Genomic DNA, 6510 nt, shown 5'->3' on the forward strand with positions numbered 1-6510 from the left:
ATTTTCATATTTCACTGTATTTCTGTATGTCATTTTCTCTTTTCACTCAACTCAGAGATTGCAACTCAGCATCATGATGCAATCAGCAACATGGCTGAACCCGTGTTCACATCCGATGTTGTCTGGGAACTAGGAGGTTGTCATTGCAATGCCAGAGTAAGAAAGGAAACAACCTTACACCTTACAATGAACTGAATATATTAGCAGATGTCATCTAACAAGCCACAGCTTTAACCAATGATGTCCATGCTTGCTTTAACCCACTGGACCAAAGACAAACTGACCCACAGTGGTTGCCATGGGTATATGCGTATTATAATGACCAGCAGTGGTTGCCATGGGTAATAGATGTATTTAGATAACAGAGAGGTTGCTATGGGTGATTCAGAATAGATGCTTTGGTGATTGATGTTCTAGAATGGCCAGAGGTGGAATAAGATTCTGTGTGAGGTTTGGGATGGTAGACTTCTAAGAACGGTCGGTGTCTGTGTTGGTTTGCGGTCTGGTCATGTTGGTCAGGTTAGGCTGCGGTGGCAAAGCCACTTGGTTGCTTGTGCGGTCGTAGACGGAGTAGTACTGCATGAGGAAAACATCTCCCAAAATCCACAGGGGCTGTCCGTTCTGGGACGGCAGGTAGGTGGGGGTGATCCCACAGGAGGCAGACTGGTTGTTCTGGAATAGGAGGAGAACGCATGTTGAGTGCAATACAACACACACAGGCAGATAAACACACATGCACTATCGACACATGGCTTAGGCATGCACAAGGCTTATGGACCAGCTTGAGCCATCTAAAATGGCCTTCATTATCCTAACATCAGTCATAGATGGTAACACACGAACAGACACACACACACGCACACACAACGCACGCGCACACACACACCTGCTGGATGTATGCAGATGGCGGCAGGGGAAGTTGATTCCATTGATGGTGAAGGTGAGAGTAGGCAGGCTGTTGATCTGGTTACAGTTCAACTGTGATACTACATCAACAAACAATTCAAAGACATGAGTGACACAAAAACATCCCTGTACTGGTTAACTCTGTTCTGCACTGTTTTCCCCAAACTCTACTTTCTGGATTACACTGGTTTATGGTGTCAGTTAGTACTGGTCTGTAATGGTTTATAATGGTTCCTGCTACCTGTCCGTACTAGGTCCTGCTGGGCTCACAATGGACTGCATCAGGGTTCCCATGATCTGTTTGGGTGCAGTCAGCATGGAGGTGCCTGTATCCACGATGGCTGGCAGCCCTGCCCACACCACCCTGTCTCCTGACCGTTGATCTGGAACCTGGAGAAAAACAAGGGTTAGTGTTAGAACAGACAGACAGACAGAACAGACAAGACAGACAGACAGACAGACAGACAGACAACGAGCAGACAGACAGACAGCACGACAGAGACAGACAGACAAGACAGACTAGCATTGACAGCGCCTTAGACATTTTTCATCCAGCTTTTCCAGTCTCTTGGTGGTTCTGATGTCAGTGTATGGTTAAGTATGTTTAGTTGTTGTGGTTGATCCTGACCCTTGGATGCCGATCTGCCAGTATGTCTGGGAGGTGACGGGGGTCCAGTAGATCTGACCTGATACTTGGTGTTGTCCACTTCTCCAAACGACAGCTCACTGCCCTGCTGGCCGTCCCTGCACAGAAAAAGAGTTTTACGTCATCTAACAGTTTTACAAATAAAGTAGGTGGTTGGCAAGAAGATGGTTCACTCTTCACAGAAGACACTTTTCTCCTCAAAAATCTTGTGCCTTATATGGGTGATATAGTTTCTGGAGCAGGAAATATGAATATAACATTGATTATATACATAATTAAGTAAGTACATAATTGAAGTATATTACCCAGTCATCTAGAAAGCGAACACATTGGCTTGCAGAAGGTTCTGTGATATCTGTGTGTATTTTATATTGAGGTCCGGTAGTAGTACATTATATGTGTGGTAAGTAAGTAGGGGTAGGGGTACAGATGTCGGCTCTTAACTTGATCACTTTTTTGTCACTGATCATTTTCCTGCTGCATCAGGAATAGAAAAAGAGCAGTTGTCTTTCTGTCCATGCTGGGGCAGTCGATCAGGGCTTGCTATTTAAATATCAAAATCCTCTTGCTCGATGAAACGTTAGGTCTGGGTCAAATTACTGAACATTCAATATGTAAAACATGTATCTGAAATGCAGTTATACAACATAAACAACCGTCGTTTGATATAGCTTAATAACAGAAGATAGATATTGGTCTCCACTAGGCTATGAGACGTTTAAAGTGTATCCTAAGTTCAAATTGAGTTCAATCGTGGGGTGAAGTGGGTTAGGGCTTCTGCCTTCAGCGAGCACGTATAACCCTACCATTCGGCCCATACTTTTCTGGCACAAATATCTCAATCCCCCAATTTACTAGATTTATTTACACATTTGAAATATGGACAGTCTAGGGATATTTTACCCGATCTTAATTATAAATGACCATATCAGACACCTTTGGAAAACATAAACAGGAAACCAATTGTAACTATAGGCTACACCAACATTAGTGTCAGGTAAATTCCCACAGTAGATTATTTTATTGTATGGAATGCTTGTCAAATAGATAAATCACCCTTAGTCTGTTCAAAAAGTAATCTGTTGTTCTGATTACAATACCAAACGAGGGTGAACATATCTTGAAACTTTGGTTGCAAGCAGGACTAAGGTAACGCCGACATCGTCTTTTAGGGAGCGGTAATAAAGTAATTGTGAAAAGGTGTGAAAACCGCTACTGTTTGTTTCCCTGGCTGAGTTGATGAGCTGATTTGGGCCATCGTACTGATTGACAAATGTAGGTCTGCTGTGGAACAATAAACTTTCCTCCAGTTGGATGCTTGTCTGTGTTTTTATAGTTCGGCTATGTAATAATTTATAAAGTTCTAGTCTTTGGTGTGAATTGGAAGCCTGTATTGTGTGCCTTTAATATTTTATTTCTTAAAGCTGTCAAGATGTTTATACATTTGAGCCTATCCAAAGACCATTTCGTTGATTCATTTTACTTCTTGAAAACAGTTTAAATAATTGCCAATTAACTTGGGTTTAATGTAGTCTCAGGCTGGTCACTAGATCACTCAGCATGGATGCAAACCCTGAGGTTCGTAGTGAGCTGCTTAGACCACTGCACTATTGCAGTTCACAATGCTCTAGCGAGGATTAGAATATTCTGAATACTGATGATACATAGGCGCGTCATTTTGTATTATTTTGTTTGAAGCCTTCCCCAAACCATAGCCTAAACTTAACCATCTGAATTAATTCCTAACTGTTAACCTTTTGAGTTGTTTCTGTTATAATCCTGTAACCACGCGAAATGAATGCTTCAAAAATAGACATTGATCATGAGTCAAAGGGCAGTGGGCCGAATTTGAACCCATGCCGACTCTGACATGTCTGTGCCGGGGTCAGTGGCTGTAACGCTGGACCACACAGGATTTGAGGAAAACAATGATTAATCCTGCTATTGCTTTCCTTCAACATATAATTAAACAGTTTATGTAAAACAACAGATTTTCCCAAACAAAAACATCTACCCCCTACGAATATGCCCGTTTATTATAATCCACATAAGAATTACACGAGACTGCCGTAGCCTTCACGTAGCCTACATAAGATACAATGTAGGTATGGTACTGCTTTGTATACAAACACGCTTCCAGCGCCACTGGAACAATTCTAAATACTTCTTCAGATATTCAAATCCTCCTGCTGCAAGATTATTTTCCTCCTGTGCTGAAAGCAGTCCAATTAACAGATCGACATCTGTAGTGGTATATGTGTGGTAAGTATTTGTAGTGGTATATGTGTGGTAAGTTGTGGTAGTGGTATATGTGTGTAAGTAGTGGTAGTGGTATATATGTGATAAGTAGTGGTAGTGGTATATGTGTGTAGGTAGTGGTAGTGGTATATGTGTGGTAAGTTGTGGTAGTGGTATATATGTGAGTAAGTGTGGTAGTGGTATAGTGTGGTGTAAGTAGTGGTAGTGGTATATGTGTGGTAAGTTTGTGGTAGTTGGTAATATGTATATAGTAGTGTAGTGGTATAATGTTGTGGTAAGTTGTGGTAATGGTTATATGTGTGGTAAGTTGTGGTAGTGGTATTGTGTGGTACGTTGTGGTATCGGTATATGTGCTGATACAGTAGTGGTAGTGGTATATGTGTGGTGATAGTGATACGTGGTTTAATAATTGTGGTAAGTATTATAGTGGTATATTGTGGTACGTATTGGTGTGGTATATAGTGGTAAGTAGTGATAGTGGTTTGATATTGGTAAGTATTGTAGTGGTATATATTGGTACGTATGGTAGTGGTATAATGCTGTGGTAAGTAGTGGTAAAGTGGTAGTAGTGGTATAAGGGTGGTAGGAAGTACTGGCCTGGTCATGTAGAATGCCAAATATGTTAGCCTGCTAGAAGTTCTGGAGGACATCATGTTGTCCATGACGGGATGTCTCTGTCTGTCTGAGATGGAAGGGTGAAGGACGGCCAAGGATACCAATCAAACTGGGCCCACAACAAAATTCTGACTGGCTCTCAGTGGCTCAGACCAATCTCTGGTTTGGTGAGGATAAATACCACCGACCTAAAGAGGGGACAAACAACACACACACTCAGCATCATGGAAACACTTTGGTTTTATTAGAATGGAAGTACATGTACTGTTGTGGCTGTATCTGTTGTGGCTTTTTATTGCAGGTAGTGAAGAGTAACTGTGTTAGAAGTAGTTAAGTRTTTGTAAGGTTGTTATGGTGGGACTCACGTTGACGGTGTCGTATCCGAAGACTCCAYTGAGACTGCCRGYTCCGTAGGGCAGGTAGAAMGTTTCCCCATTAGCTGAGTAGGTGGACGACTGCTGGGGGTTGAACTTTGTGTGGGTGTCTGCAGGAGGAAGGGACACAAACAACTTAGAGGAAATATACTGTCTACAATGTATTTATCTGGGAATGGTGTAGAAGTGATAATGGATTAAAATATCTCTGACAGTAGTAGTAGCAGTAGTAGTAGTAGTAGTAGATGTTCTGTAGTAGTAGTAGTACAGTAGTAGTAGTAATAGTAGTAGTAGTAGTAGTATAGTTAGTCATATTTATTGTTGAGGAAGTAGCAGTTCGTTGATACATGTAGGTTGTTGTAATATTAGCTAGCAGTGGCTTTCATTGTCATGAAGCTATCCAGCTGTACTCACTGCAGGCCTGAGTGTTGCAGAGTACAGAGTCAACCCACAGGTTGGCAGAGCCAGTGTCAAACAACACCTGGAAGGACTGGGGGGGAGTACCGATGGTGATGGCTCCATAGTAGGTGGTCTGGAAAACACAACAGGGAAAATACAGCTGACAAAAGATAGAGGTGCTGCTAATACATTCAGACAACAACGCATCAGATCTAGAATGGTTGGCGTGGTTTAGACTCTACTTCATGGAGTTAGACGTTATCTTGACATGGTTGTTATCTCGTTAGACCTAGAATTCACATTTTCTACATTAGCMTAMATCATAGAACTTCATTCTGGTATATGAAAATAGACTACTGTGGACATAGACAGATATAGACAGGACATTGAGTAACATTCTAGATAGACCATACGCTTGGGTTTTAGAGCATGTACGTACGTCGGCGTAGTTGTTGATGTACATGGTGGYGGAGCCAGCGAACTCGTCAGGAAAGTATTTGAGAGCGGGGTCTTGGTAGGGCAGGTGTTCTCCCTTCTCCATCATTCTCTCACGGATTGACTTATGCTTCACCAGAGGGATCCTAGGGTAACAAGCACACAGATACACTCAGATTGTGATATGTGGTGAACTTTGCAAATGCATAGAGGGGGAGGGAGAGCGACAAGGAGTTATCATTGACTATGAGAGATGAGAAAAGAAAATTGTGTTTTAGGGAGAATGTAGGGGAAAAAGAGCAACTGGATGGAGTGAAAATGTGAAATAGAAGGAAACTGAGAGGCTATATTATTTGAAGTGAGAGAGAAAGGGAGATGTGGTATTGTATGTAGTGGTTGGAGTACTAACCTGTGGATTCCCTCAGCGAGCACAGCACATACCAGCACAATAACGAGATACTTCATGGTCACTCCTGAAATCACAGCCAGTGGTGGATACACCTTAGCTTGGGTCAGGACTGTTCTTATATACTGTACCAAACACACATATGTGCACACATGAATGCAAGCGGGTGTGATATGGGTACGCGTGAGTGTGTGTGTACACATCCCTTATCAGACTTAAGGAGGTGACTATCAGCTTCTTTTTCCCCTGACTCCACATTCTCTATTCAGTGTGCAGGCTTACCCCTACTCCCCTGTACCGATAGCAGCGCTAACCAAAACAGTACTATTAGTTTACTGAACCTTTATAAGGGAGATAACCAGATTAGATAAGATACAGGGCTCTATTTTAACAAACCGAAGGCAATGGCAAATCTTTTCGCTTACGGTAGCGCTATAGGTTCAGTGGTGTCAGAAGTGTTTTTGCTATTT

The 6510-nt window shown here is 42.2% G+C and overlaps 1 pseudogene; it reads right to left on the reverse strand.

Annotated features, from left to right (window-relative positions):
- Positions 1 to 386: 386 nt before the first annotated feature.
- Positions 387 to 6150, reverse strand: LOC112068578 (gastricsin-like; annotated as a pseudogene).
- Between the last annotated feature and the right edge of the window lie 360 nt (positions 6151 to 6510).

The sequence above is a fragment of the Salvelinus sp. IW2-2015 genome, unplaced genomic scaffold (genome assembly GCF_002910315.2).
Source record: "Salvelinus sp. IW2-2015 unplaced genomic scaffold, ASM291031v2 Un_scaffold584, whole genome shotgun sequence".
Lineage (NCBI taxonomy): Eukaryota > Metazoa > Chordata > Actinopteri > Salmoniformes > Salmonidae > Salvelinus > Salvelinus sp. IW2-2015.